Source organism: Lycorma delicatula, chromosome 2, assembly GCF_047948215.1.
Source record: "Lycorma delicatula isolate Av1 chromosome 2, ASM4794821v1, whole genome shotgun sequence".
Classification (NCBI taxonomy): Eukaryota; Metazoa; Arthropoda; class Insecta; order Hemiptera; family Fulgoridae; genus Lycorma; species Lycorma delicatula.
The window spans coordinates 5501038-5516175 of NC_134456.1; the positions used below are offsets into that span (position 1 = coordinate 5501038).

The window sequence follows — 15138 nt, forward strand, 5'->3', positions numbered from 1 at the left end:
TGTGGGTTTGAATTTGACAAATTAATTCAGAATATGTCTGAAATGCTTCTGTTGCTGGGATAGAATTAGCTTATATAAAAATTTCAAAAACAGTTCACTTACTAGATTTTCAAAAAAATCAAATAATAATTTTGGGCATTTGTCACAAGATAAGAAGTATGATTTTAGGCCATAAAAAATGGAAATTCTTTCTATTGCAAGTAACAAACTAAGGAACTTTGTGCTGCTATGAGATAATATGTCTTTATAATCTGTTTCCACAAATTCACAGAATTCTTTAAGTTTTGTTACTTTTACAGTATATATGTGACAAAAATATTTATAAATTTTTATAACAATAACTTCTATGTCTAGGTGATAGAGAATCACATGCTGTTTGTACTGAATAGTGTACAATGTGGACTGAACAACCAATTCCTAAAATAGGTCTATCTAAATCACTTTGAACTTTTCTGAACATTTTTTCAATCCCCTTTCTCTTCACACCACCAAAATTACTATTAGTGTTACCAGTAGTATAACAAACCAATGTTTTTTCAAGTTTATATTTTTTCACACACTGCAAAAGAAACCGAGTCAAATTTGAGCAGTTTCACCTGACACTTCATCAAAATTTAAAGTTTAACTTGAATACCCTCCTTCAGGCTAAAATACCCTACAATAATCGGAACAAGTTTTAATTTACTTCTGTTTGAGCTATCCATCGTTACTGTTACAAAATTAATGTTTTCCAAAGAACGCAACACATTATCAAATATAAATGGCAAAATAATGTTAACAATAATTGCTTCGGTTTTGGTTCTAGCAGATGAAAGTTTTGGATCATATAACTTTTTAACCTGTCTAAGAATTGCAGTCTGATGTTTTGAAACTGAGTTCATGTTTAGCAGTGTGATATGAAAATGTAGCTTCTTTAGCAGCACACTCCACATCACTATTATTGTTATTTTCATCTTTGGCTTAAAAAAAATCTCTTGTTTGCTAAAGCAGTAACATTAACAGCACTCCAATGTTAGCTTCTTTCACATGGCCTTCAATAGTACCGTTTCCTTTATGTGCAACAGAAAATTCTTGTGCATAGTGTGTTTCATTGTTACTATCATTACACAATTTTAAAATTTTTTATTCCTGTTGCAGGTTAACATTAAACACACATTTTCCTTTGTCCATTTCTATATTTGTTTTGGTTCTGCCTGGCAGCTGATGAGCTGTGCGTCTGTGGGGAGGTCCAGTCAAACGAGCACATTATGTTCAACTGCCCAGCTCTTGGGAGGGGGAGCAGAACTCAGGTCACTCTGGAACTTAGAGGTCAAGGGTGGTCAAGGGGAAAATTGGCCACTCACACGCGGCAAGTCATTGTGGTGAGAGCCACATCGTCGGACCATGTGAGAGTTGCTTAATGCGGTTGCTTTGTTCAACCGACATTAGTAGTTTGTCTAAGGGAAAAGATTCCTACCACGCTGCTTAGGAAGCTAACAGAGAGATATGGCTGGCTACCAGCCAGATTAAGGCTCCAAGCGCTTTAATGGTGGACAGGTACTTGCTGGCATTCAGCGGCCTAAGCGTGGCAGCGAATTGCTGTCTTTGATGAGATAAATTTAATTATTGATAGTCATATATATTTTAGTAGTTGATGGGATGTGACCCATTTTAGTGATCTATGACAAGTGGGTGGTAGGACACACAAGTGAGTGGTGTATGGTATCACGCTTATTCTGCTCACGCTTTTAGGTTAGATCTAGGAGTTAGTTAGGACACTGGTCGCTAAACTGTTTCGAGGCTCAGTAGCCATTTGTGGCATAGACATTTGGTCTTATGCTTTAGGGCGACTGAATGGGGTGGAGGCAGGAGAAATGCCAAACAAACCAATCTTGACCATTGCTAAACGATACAAAAAACAAATAGAGATAAAATGATCAAAAACATGTAGACGAGTTACTTCACACGAAAACAACATAAACACATTGCCCCTGTTGTGTTGCCAAATGACTAAGTAAAATGTTGTGGTGAGACCAGTAGCCATGCCTCCATCAAAATCAACATCAAAACTTGCTCCAAGGTTGGCTGAGAGATGTACGGCCATAAGAGAATGTTTAAACACACGATGTCCAACATACAGGTCTAAAATTAAAAAAAGTCCTCGCCAGTTATAATATTCTCAAACCACAGACATTTTTGCAACTCCGGACAGCATTAAAAAACCAGGACTGTCCAGGTTAATCCCGGACATATGGTAAGCCTACCAAAAAGTACTATACTCCTCCTTAAAATTAAATGTAGCCAAATAAATCCATTTCTAATCCTCCAATTAAATTTATTCATAAATGAATGCTCAATCTTAAATATACCACAGTAACTATACATGAGCATATTACAGCAGACATGTATGAAACCATTTCAACTGACTTTTGTGTATGAATTATTGGGTAGAAACATTTAATAGTATGTTGCAGCCTGCCATGATTTATTAGCACTACTTCGAAATGCAGAGTTGCATGCAAGAGTACTGACTGTTTTCTGATGAATGTGGAATTTATTGCAATTCAAGAACCACAAATGTAGTTTTCTGGACTAAGGAAATGCCCAGTTTTTCTTATTTGTAAATTTTGGAAAAATGGTTAAACCTTGACCTCAAGAGAAGGATATCATGGATACAGTAAGATGGGGCTCCAGCTCATGTTCCTCTTTGGATGGATGATTTCCTAAAAGATCATCTTCCAAATTGCTAACTCAGTAAAAAAAACTAAAAGTCAGATAGTCTTGATAGAGTTGGATAATGTTATCTTTTTTAAGAATACGTGAGTATTCTTATGACAAACAGTGTCTATTCATAAGGACTAAAACAAATGAAAGTTTATTGTTTCAACATGTTTGTTTTCAGTTAATGCATAAGGAGTTAAAACATGTATTTTAAATACTAATGATAAATAATCAGTAGGAATTGATGAAAAAGTTTTCCTTTGTTTTGAAAGAAGGATACTATAAACTGTTATGGATATTGCATGGATACTGTTCTTTGTTTAATTTTAATAAAAGTTATTTACATAAATTTTCTCAGAATTAAATTCTCTACAAAGTTAACTAGAAATTTTTATTTCTTTATTTGTAAATTAACAAAGTTACTTTATTCTAAACCTAAAAAAGTGTATTTTCTGGCAAAATATTGTCATGTTTTACCCCATTATTCATAAAAACCTAAATGAGATACAGATCTGGAACCCCTTTTATCCAATTTCTTAGATCAAAAACCATAACACAGCACCAAATTTACAGCTCGATTTGTACCCCAAGAATTTCAGTATGGTTTAGTTTCACGGAAGGAGCAGAAAGCAAGGCTAAATGTTTCACGAGCTGAAACTCACCAAAGAACCATTATCTAACCTATGTTTAATTGAACATTTTTTCTTACTTTTGGCTATAGAACCATCTCCCAAGGGATTGCCATGCAATTTGGAATCACTGTGTATTGATGTGTATGTGTGTGTGTTTGTGTGTGTGCTGATGTGTGTGTGTTGATGTGTGTATATTGATGTGTGTGTGTGTGTGTGTGTGTATTGATGTGTGTGTGTGTGTGTGTGTGTTGATATGTGTGTGTATATATGCATATGCCACTTTGTTATAACATGTATGAAATATAAAGCACCAAAACACAGTAATTATATAAATTAAACTTACCATATTAATTTCCAAAAACTGGTTTTTGCAGTATCCTGCACCTTCAGATGGTATTAAATTCTATATTCATTATATATTACAAAAACATAATCTTTTAATGATTTGCCATTTTTTCCAAAATTATAAGTTTTTTTATTACCAAATTTTAAATGATATTGTATGCATTCATGTAATTTTGTTGTCCATCACTGGACAGAACCACCCCTGAAGGCCAAATACTCTAAATTAGGGCTTACTGAGTTAGCCTCTCTTATCAGAGAAGATTTCTAAAGAGATAATCAAGATACCTCAAATAAAAATAATAAATGGGAGCACACAACCATAGTTCTAGCTACCTGAAACAAGCACACTATTGGCTACCATTTTGGACTGGACAATCAGAATTTAGTATAATTGTATCATTTTTCTCATATCATTAAGCTCTTTAAAATGATATATCGAATGACCACTGGTTCCATTTGAAATTTTTAATTTGCTCCTCCCGCCACCCAAAATCAAAAACAGTGAAAAATATACATTGACTGAAGTAGCTCCTCAATACAGGGAAGAATGCCACAAACCATAAACATTTATCTCAATTATAAAAGAGGTAGAGGGCGATTAAGTTACTTTTCAGCCGCCTGGTATAAACGAACACAAAATCATGTTAGTACAATAAATTTAAAAATATCAATAATACATAATAATCAACCTTTTACTGCAGCAGTAAATGCCTGCACACTCCACATATTATAAAAAAAAGAAGCTTATGTTAAATATTTTGACAATGTTTTTATTTTCAAACTTTTTATTTTCATTTTCTTAAGATGATGATAAAATCTGAAAGTAGCCACGTTGTATTTTGAGTTTCTCTAGGAGAAGCAATTTTATAATTATAAATATTTTTCATAAAGAAATTTATTATAAACAGTTTTTTTATTTTAATTAGTTACTTGTATACCTGTGTTAACAGTTCGAAAATAATTCCCTTTCTGATAACATTCATTTAGTAAAAAATAAAAAAAAGAACACTTCAAGTAAAGAATAAGTTGAAATAGTAAAAAAAAAAAAAAATAGAATTATTTATATTAACGTATTTACTAGTATGTTTAGGAGTGAGAAGTATAATGCCAATTAACTCCTAGTCTAGAAAAAATTATAATAATATTTTTTATTTAATCATTTGTTTGTTTTTTTATCAAAAAATAATGCTGATTGATAAAATATATTTATAAAGTGTAATTCAAATTAACTTCCAATGTATAATCATTCCTTATTTATTCATGTACAAAGAAGAAAAAGATATCAGAGTTACTTTCCAGAGATATTATTATCAAGTACAATGTAAACACAAATAAAACACATGTATTCTTTATAAATGAACAAAAAAATCACTTAATAGACAATGAACTGAACATCTATGTCTGTTCTAAACAGAGAAACAATTACTTTATTATTTACATTATGTAATATGTTTATAAATACAAATTCTTATTTGTATTTTATCTATTAAATATTAATCTTTACATAAATTGTCACAATTGTCTTGCATTTGATCATTTTTATATCTTTGTTTATTTTTGATTGAGAAATCAGTAAGGTTACTGTTTATGTTCTTTTTGTACTAAAGATTACTAGTAATAAAGAAAGTAATAAATTTTTAATTTTATAAGGTGAAGTTGTTAAAATTTCTGATCATATCAGAAATGTTACATAAAATATTCCACAAAATGAAACTGCTCAGAAATTTGCCTGAAAAAATCAAAAGACATCACTGAAAACCCATAAAAATTCAGAGTCACCATATCTAAGATGTCACACCTGTGACAGATAAAAACATGCTTTTTTTGAAAAACAGCTCTGTCTGTTGGACGTAAAAGCAACACACGCTATACTAAATATTTTACGATTCCATAACAATGTTTCTAATATGTGTGTCCGCTACAGACTACAGAACTACTGGATTGATTTAAGCGCAGGGGAAACACTGGAAAATGGAAATAGGGTAAAACAGGGGAAATTAAAAAAACGGGAAAAGGAAATGGAAAGGGGAAAGGAGAAAAAATAAAAGGGGAAAGAGGAATGGAGAAGGGGGAAGAGAAGGGAAAGAGAAATGGGAGAATGAAAGGAGAAGGGAATAAAATGAGAAAATGTAGAAAGGGAAATGGGAAGGGAAAATGTGAAAGGGAAAATGGAGAAAGAGTTAAAGGGAAAAAGGGAAGGTTAAATTTTGTGAAATTCCGTAATGTTCATGTTGTTAATGTTTTATCAAACTTTTAATTGTGTTAATTTAATCTATATATATATATATATATATATATATATATATACTCAAATCTAGCAATATTGAAATATTACCGAGACTGCTAGTAAAAAATAAAATAAAAATTCTGAAGGCAGTTGGAGAATATATACATAAGAAATTGAGTATACATAAGAAATTCAGGTTTATTTAAATATACTAATTGTATTATCTATTATTTAAAAACTTATCAACAAAGTTTTATTTTTGGTGAAAAGAAATACTTCAATATTAAATAAATTAGTTGGTTTGAGTTTTAAATCATTAGGTTATTTACTAAAAAATCCCCCAATAAATTGCATAGACTGCTCTATAACATGAAAATAGTTCTGTTTTCTGGTTGGATAGAAATGAATATTGTAATTTTATAAGAATTTATATTATTTTATATTGTATTATTAGTTTATATTATATTTTATATGTGTGTGTGTGTGTGTGTTATATATATATACATTTACTGAAATTAAATTTTTTAAGATTCATATTACTCCTCTGCACTGTTAAATTATATTTAAATTCTATTAAAATAAACTACCTAGTACAGAATATTGAGATAAGACATAACTTACCTTAACGTTACCATGAAAGTAATTTTGTGAAATTAATTTTAACATTAAATTTTTCTGGAGATTCTATGAATGTTAATAAAATAATAGAATGTTAAATTATATAGAACAATATCAAAATAAAGACAACCAAATTTAAACATCGTATATAGAAAACCTACATATAATAACAAAAAATATCCAAACCACCCTTGGTCTCATTAAATTAACACTTAAACAAATATGATTAATAGAGAACTCAAGTATACAAATAATAACAAAGAAAAGTTACACAATGAAATAAACATCATAAAATGTATATACTGGTTGAAAATGGATATAATGCTATTTTAATTAATAATATTTAAAAAAAAAACAACTATCAAAACACAATAACAAAATAATTACCTTACAACCAATACATAATAAGACACAAAAGAGTGAAAATATATATATATCGTATATACATATATTATATATATATATATATATACACATAAAGTTTTTAAACGAACAATAATATCATTGAAGACATTACTAAAAACTTACAATAAAGAAATATTTAATTCAGCATACAAACCTAATAACCACAAAATAAAATATTTAAAAAACAAAAATAATAATAATAAACTAAACAATTTGTGTAGAATTTATAAAATTAAATGTAATGATTATGATTGTATTTATATAGGAAAAACAAATAGATTTTTAAAAATAGATTTCTCAAATATTAAGGCAATTACATAAATAATAAATTAGTTTTATCTAATATGACAAACCATCTAATAACCAATAAATATTCTACCGCTGATATTAGCGTAAATTTAGAAATATTATAAATTAATGAAGATGATATAAAATTAAATATATTAAATACAAATAAAATTTAAATTTGATAAACAATCAGACAGTGTTTGAGGAAAATGGTCTTACAAAAACTGCAACTCTTAAACAACTCACATACATTAGTACACAATTGTCATTATTCTAGTATTTTAATTATGTAATAATGGAATTATTTCAATCATGACTGACAATGCGGGAACCCATGAAAGTACTTTCATGGTAAAATATGTCTTACCTCAATATTCTGTGGTTTATTTTAATAGAATTTAAATATAAACAAATATACCTAAATTTAAATATAAACAAATATATATATATATATCATTGATAAATTTTGGGATCTGTTACCCCTTTCAAAAGTTAAAGACTACCAAACTCCCTAAGCTCTAATGGTGAATGGAAACTAAATATTTTTTAATGAGAAAGGGTAGGGTTACAATAAATAATTTTAAAGGATAATGATAAAAAGTTTTGATGTAAAAAAAAAAACAATCTATTACTTATTCCTAATCAAAATGGCAGTCATTTTCACAGCTAGTTTTAAAAGTGGTCTGTCTACAGAACCTCTTAAATAACAGCTCGACAAAGAAACCCCCCCCCCAAAAGAAAATTTAAGTAAAATTTAGCAATTGTTCCTATCTCAGCATGATCTAATGTTTTGGTATGATATCACATCCTAAAATCCTCATGGGGTACAACTTAAAAATTCTAAAAAGAAAATTCAAGGTTGTGACAAATCATTTTTAAGGGCATTGAAAAACAAAAATTTAAACTAAAAACATTTTGTTAAAACAACCCTAACTAAAATGACAGACATTTAATATTTTTCACAATTAACTTCAAGAGTGGTTTATAGTACACCATAAGTAGTGATCACATACTAAAAAATAGACAGTTCTGAGACATCAGCTTTGCTAAATTTCATTTCTCAATGTTTAACTGTTGAAAAATTATCTAAGGATCTCTATACTTTATTAACACAATATTATATATATGTATATAAAATAAAAAAAAATCGCAAGATTTTATCCGGCTTTTAATTTAATTACACTTTTTCACTAAATAATTTTTTGTATTTTTTTATCTTTTAATTCTTTTTTTTTATTTCCTTAAATGATTTCAACCACCTTTTTTTCATATTTTATACAAAATATTTTTTCAAAAATATCTAACTGCTTTTTAATCCAAATTCAAGGTAAAAATTATCACAATTTATCATTTTCAGTAAATTAAATAAAGATCAACTTTTTAATTTTTTTTTTATATTTACCTACAAATGTTTCTTTCTTTTAATAAAGATGTATGTGCAATATATTTGGTTCTAAAAATGGTTTTTTTATTTTTTTTTATGTATACTACATACAAGTTGTTAAATTCAATATAAATATATGATTACTATTTTGTTTCTTTTATAAAACCCGAAACTACTATCTCAAAGTACTATCCCAATATTAGGATTAATACTAAAGTGTTACAATTCATTAAAAAGTTTCATATTAAAAAGAAATCTTACCTCTTCTTCAAATAACTCAATTCTATTATTTTCCAGTGATATACTACTTGCCTTATGAAAACTATTTTCACACATTTCACATTTTGAAGTGTATTTAATTTCATAATCTAACTCATGATCACTTACAAATATTGCAAATTTATTTATAATTAAACCCATAAGAAAAAAATTTTAACTAAAAATCAAAATCAAAATATAATTAAAATTAAATTATAACAGTATTTCACACAGTTTCCATAATGAAACTAAAAAAAAATAATAATAAAAAAATAAAAATATATATATTAACTGTTATAAACATTTAAGTCACAACAAAACCAAACAAATATCGGTTATAAAATGAAAAAGTAAAAATACTTTTGTATCTAATCTGCATAGCTTATCTATTAACAGCATACATATAACATTTATGAACTCCAGAAATTAGCTTACAGAATGGACAAAGGAACATTTATTACAGATAAGTAAGCAACTTCTTCTATACAAGTTATTACATTTCTATAAGTTAAATAAACAAGAATATAGTGCTATGTATATACCCATGTAAGGTTGATAGTAATTACAAAATATTTATACTTACTATTTATTCTACTTGTCAATCAAAACAACTGCCATATTATTACAGAATATGCCGAAAGAAACAATCCTTTATCTATTTAAGAATTATTTTAATGGATATCATAATTGTAATTAATATAAACTAATAATTCCTTAATAATAGAATGATCATTTTTAAAATGAATTTAACAAAAAGATCTCTAAAACAAATTGAACAATAAAATTGGAAATTAAATTAAAATACAAAATGGATTTGTCAATTCTAATTGATTTTGTGATATTTAACTAATGAAAAAAATAATGTTATATAAAAGCCAGTTAAAGAATTGGATAAGATTCCTGGCTTTGCCCTTGACAGATTTTAATTTCGAATACACCATAGGGTTTTTAAATATTAATGACTCAATTATGTAATAACTGGAAAAAATACATTACAAAAAAGATTAAAATGTTTAAAAAATTGAGTCATATTTGATCTCCTTGATTGAATGACATTATTACCTTAAAAATTATATAATATTACTAGTATAATTACTAAGAAAATCAAAATTATTAAAAATTTTTGTTTCCTGTTTATCTCAGCTGAATGATGTCCAAAATTACACTTAATTTTTTTTATTACTAAAAAAAAAAATCAAAATTTTTAGTAAATAATTTGGGTTCTATCTGAACCCTTTGCTTGTCAGTTACTTAATATAACATGTTTAATAACAGAGTTGAAAAATAGATGAAATTCAGAAATTATAAATAATTTTTAAATTCTTACATTGGATCTATTGAGACCCCTTTTTTTAGAAGTTTCTTTGTTAGCTATATTAATACTAGATGCAGTTGGATTTTCAATCCTAAACATTCAAATTAAAAAAAATATATATTTTAAGAACCATTTCAAGTATAATAATAATTATCTTAATACCTACAATTTTTAAGTACCAGTTTCATTTAGCCCCCTAGTTTTTTAGCACTTAAAAAATTATTGATTGGAGTGCTTATTTACTTTAGTAAGTCAGCATGATTTGGTGCAATATTATTCAACAAGGCTAAGATAAATTATAGTTTACTAAAAAAAAAAAAAAATGGGAATCACAATATCCCCTTATCTGATGGTGTCAAAATAGTGTTCAAAAGTGACACAACCTTATAGGAAAATGACAACAGTAGTTGAAAGTGGCCTCCATTACGTGATTCTCATTATTGAATTTGACATTGCATGCTCTTAAACAAATGCTGTAATGTTTGTTCAGGAATTAAAGTGACACATTGTTCAATCTTGCTCTGCAATTCAGTAACGGTGTGAGGATGAGTGAGTGATGTAAGCAGCATCCTTAAGGTAGCCCCACAAGAAAACATCAGGAGGGGATAAATCAGGAAACTAAGGGGACCACAACCCCTTCAAAATCACTTGTCCATGAAAACACTGATCCAAAAAAGTCATAATGTTAGCTTTAATTAGTCATAATGTATGAGCTGTAGCATTGTCCTGCTAAAACCATAAGTACTCTAGCTGGTCTGCAGGTATAGTGTTTACAAATTGTTGTACCATCTGTATGTAGTGCTCCTCCTGTTAAAGCCCAACAGAGCTAGGAACAGAATGGTGGTGTGGCGACCGGAAGAGTCATAAGGTGGATGTCTTCTCCCTACGGGGTTGGAATTTATGTACTGCTCACTGTTCACTGTGCCACGAAAGAATGTCATGAAGATTCACGTACATGATATTGCACACCAAACAACTACTTTTTGTTCATGCAGCTGATGTGGATTTTCCATGAAATCTGTGAATCACGAAATCAAATACATGAAATCTGTGCAATCACGTATCTGTTAAGGAGGAACAATGCCTCATCAGACCAAAACCAGTCAGAATTCTTCTCCATCTGGCGTTACACATTACATGAACCGCTGACAAAAAGCTACACGCTTTCCAGTGTTTGTGAGTAACAACTCGTGAACAACACAAATTCTGTATGGATGCATCTTTAAATACTTGCCCAATGCCATGTGGGCACTACCAACAGAGAGACCAGACTGACTAGACAGGTGTTGCACAGATTTTTTAGGACTAACAGAATATGCAGCTTGCACATGGATCAACTTTTCTGGTTTTTAAACTTTTGGTCGATTACTTTTGGCTGCATCTGCTGTCACAATCCCTGTCTCTTGGAACTTGTAGAATCGCTTGATGGAGGGCTTGTTTGGTGCATTCATACCATAAATTTCTGTGAAGGCATTCTAGGTCTGGACATAGCTGGCACATCTAATATATTAGGAGACAATAAATATTAACTGCTGCATTCTGTAACCCATTTTTCCTTAATTTACCTAAATTAAACATGGAACAAAAGAAGAGAGCATTCTTCTATAAGGTTGCATCACTTTTTGAACATTCTGTATATATAAATAAATATATGTATATATCTCAGCTTTAGCCTGATTTATATATAAATATATATGTAGCCAAATTATTTTTGTGCCAAATTTCAATTTTTTTCTTCAAAAGGTTTTCAATATGTGGGACAGATACAGTTTAGAAATAAAATTCAATATATTCCCCCAACCCTAAATCTGATCAACTTAAAACTTTGGAATTTTAAATAACTTAATAAGTACTTACATTGTACTAAAACAACTGTTTTACGAAAACTAACCAAATAATCAAAAAATAAAAATAGTGAAAACTACCCCTCCCCTTTCTTAATTTGCCCTAATTTTAATGCCTTCCTTTTTTATAGTAAACCCCAATTTGGCTTATTTTTTGGTTACTAAATATCATATGATTATTTTTGTAAATGCAAATTAGATGTGTATGAAACTTAAATATTAATTACTATGTATTTTACACTGTTCATTGTTCAGATGTGATTGTATTTTCATTCTATTAAATGAAATTAAATTGTTTTATGATACTTAAATTTACAATTATTTTAACTTAACTACTTCTACACTGGCTATATTAAGGAAAGAGAGATTTAACTACTCTGCCATGGAGATTAACAATTTAATTGCATGTTTTTTGTTTTTTTTTTTGAGAATTATATAACTACGATCTGTGCCCTTGGAGCAATGGATAGATTTGTTAAGTGTCAGTAATCAATTTGAATGGGAGAAAGTCTATCAACAATTAACTCCTCTATAATCTGTTTTATTCTGTTAAAGGGCTGCACTCAGTAACAGCTGCCTATGGACAGTGTTGAAATGGATTTTTTTAGCATGTGAAAAAATTCCATGCCTGACTGTATACTCAAACTCAAAACCTCTGGATAAAAGTCAGAGACACTACCACTCCACTATGCAGATTGGCTTAAGTACATTCTAGTTATAAATTATATTTTCTTCTTTATATTTCTTTTTTTTATTACTTCATACCGTTTTCTGCAGATTTAAAAAAAGAAGATTGTAGATTTCTTCTTATACTGAATTATTTTTCAATAATTGGGTTTAATGTCACAAGAAAACTACAATGAAAGTTGTCACTAATATTTATGTTTATAAATGTATATATGTACATTTATGAAATATTTATACTTCTGTTTACAGTTGAATATTATGTATGAATGAACATGAGTATTACAAATGTTTACTCATTTGTGTTATTAATATGAGATGCTATATTGTACAGTTTGAAAAAGTATATATATATATACGATGTACAAAAAATATTGTACCCTTTTCTTTATTTTTTCTAGGTGCCCTTTTCTAGGTGTGTAGAGAGAGGTGTAAGTTACACTGACTGCTATTAGGTACTCCAAGTTTTGATTGAAATACCCACCATTCCCATAAGTACAATTTTTTCAAGATGGCGCCCACCAAACAACAGAAGGCATTTTGTGCTATGGAATACGCAAACACGTCTGTTATCACAGTTGAACACAACTTTTGGCAACAGTTTGGGGTTGATCCACCTGACAAGAACTCCATTAAGCATCGGGCATACATAACTCAAGGAGACAGGTTGCCTATGCAAAGGCAAAAGCATTGGCCGTCTTTCACATTCAGAGGAGACAGTGGATAGAGTTCGGCAATCCTTCCAATGCAGCCCCATGAAGTAAGTTCGGAAAGCAAACCATGAGTTAGCATTACCCCACTCAACAATCTGGAATTTTCTTTGTAAGCATTTGAAAGTCAGGGCTTACAAACTGAAACTTGCAGGCAATCACTGAAAATGATAAACAACTTCACACTGTCTTCCGTGTAAACATGTTGGGATTCCTGGAAAATGATGAGTTTGGGAACAAGATAGTCTTCAGTGATAAGGAAACCTTCCATGTCATTGGTCAAGTCAATAGACATAATGTTCGAATCTGGGGTTCAGAACACCCTTGGTGAATAATTGAGCATGTCAGAGATTCTCCAAAGTTGAACGTCTTTGCTGCCATGTGCAGAAGGAAGCTTTCTGGGCCATTTTTCTTTGTAGAAAGAACTGCAGAGGGACACTCGTATCTTGACATGCTCCAGATTTGGTTGGTGTCGCAACCTGAAGAGAACTCCCAAGATTTTATTTTCCAACAGGATGGAGCTCCACCCCACTTCCATAATGACATCACAGAGTATCTGAATGAACATCTCCCACAGCGATGGATAGGTCACACTGGTCCTGATGATGAAGCATTGTTGAGATGGCCCCTGAGGTCTCCGGACATGACACCATGCAACTTCTTTTTGTGGAATTTCATCAAAGACAGCGTCTGCGAGAGTGGATCACAGAAGCCTTTGCTGTCATTACCAGAGACATGCTGATTCAAGTATGGGAGAAAATGGACTATCGACTAGATATCTGTCATGTCACGAAGGACAACCATACTGAAACTTTGTAAGGTAGGAAAAAACTTTGATATATTATTTTACTAAGTCGTTCATGCAACTACTATTTGTTGAAATTAGTTAATTAGATAGTTGAAGAGAAACCGCTCAAGTGTTCTTTTGATAATCTCTAATTTTCAATTCTTTAAATATTTTAATTTAGTAACAGCTAAGCATTTTTCTGTCGTAGGTAGGTTTAATCAGTTTACACGTTTATTTAAATTTCCTTGTTTTATATAATAAATTAATAATTAAAAAGCAAAAAAGTGATCAGTTATGTATTATTTTATATCACTGCAACATATTATAAAAACTTGTTTAAGTTTAGATTTTAATTTTGCTGTTATCTCTGTGGTGATCTCATGACCTCATATACCAATCTCCAAAGCAGAATGGTATCATCTCTGCTTTTCAACAAAAGGTTCTGAGTACAAGTACTGGTCAGACTCCCATTTCTTTAGAAGCTGAAAAATTCATTATCATCCATCAGTAACTGTATATTGCGCATCAGCCTGCTGTTGATGTATGAATAAGAAAAATATGTAATTTTATTCTGTTTTACATTAGTTAAGCATGAATATTTATTCATGCTTAATTAAAACTTGTTAATTACATGTTAATTAAAACTTAACATTATAATTTGTTAAAAATACTGCAATAATAATTTTATTTGGTTATTTAATTAATCTACCAAGGTGATATCAATCTACCAAGATGATTAAAGAATTGAAAATAAATCAATAGAAAAGGATCAAATTTTAATTTTTATACAAACGTCAAGAAAGTATAGCAACATCACTGCCAGATTTAACCCTATATTTTCTATTTAAGTTCTGAACCTCAGTGGATCTTCTTTTGATCCACCTGGTTTTGTGAATTTTCTCAGCTATATTAACAACATTTATAATGCACAGCTATTGTAA

General features: G+C 29.6%; 1 protein-coding gene across 1 annotated transcript in view; it reads right to left on the reverse strand.

Moving 5' to 3' along the window:
* Miga (mitoguardin) overlaps positions 1–15138 on the reverse strand; it is a 472130-nt gene that overhangs the window by 19688 nt on the left and 437304 nt on the right. The window lies entirely within an intron of this gene.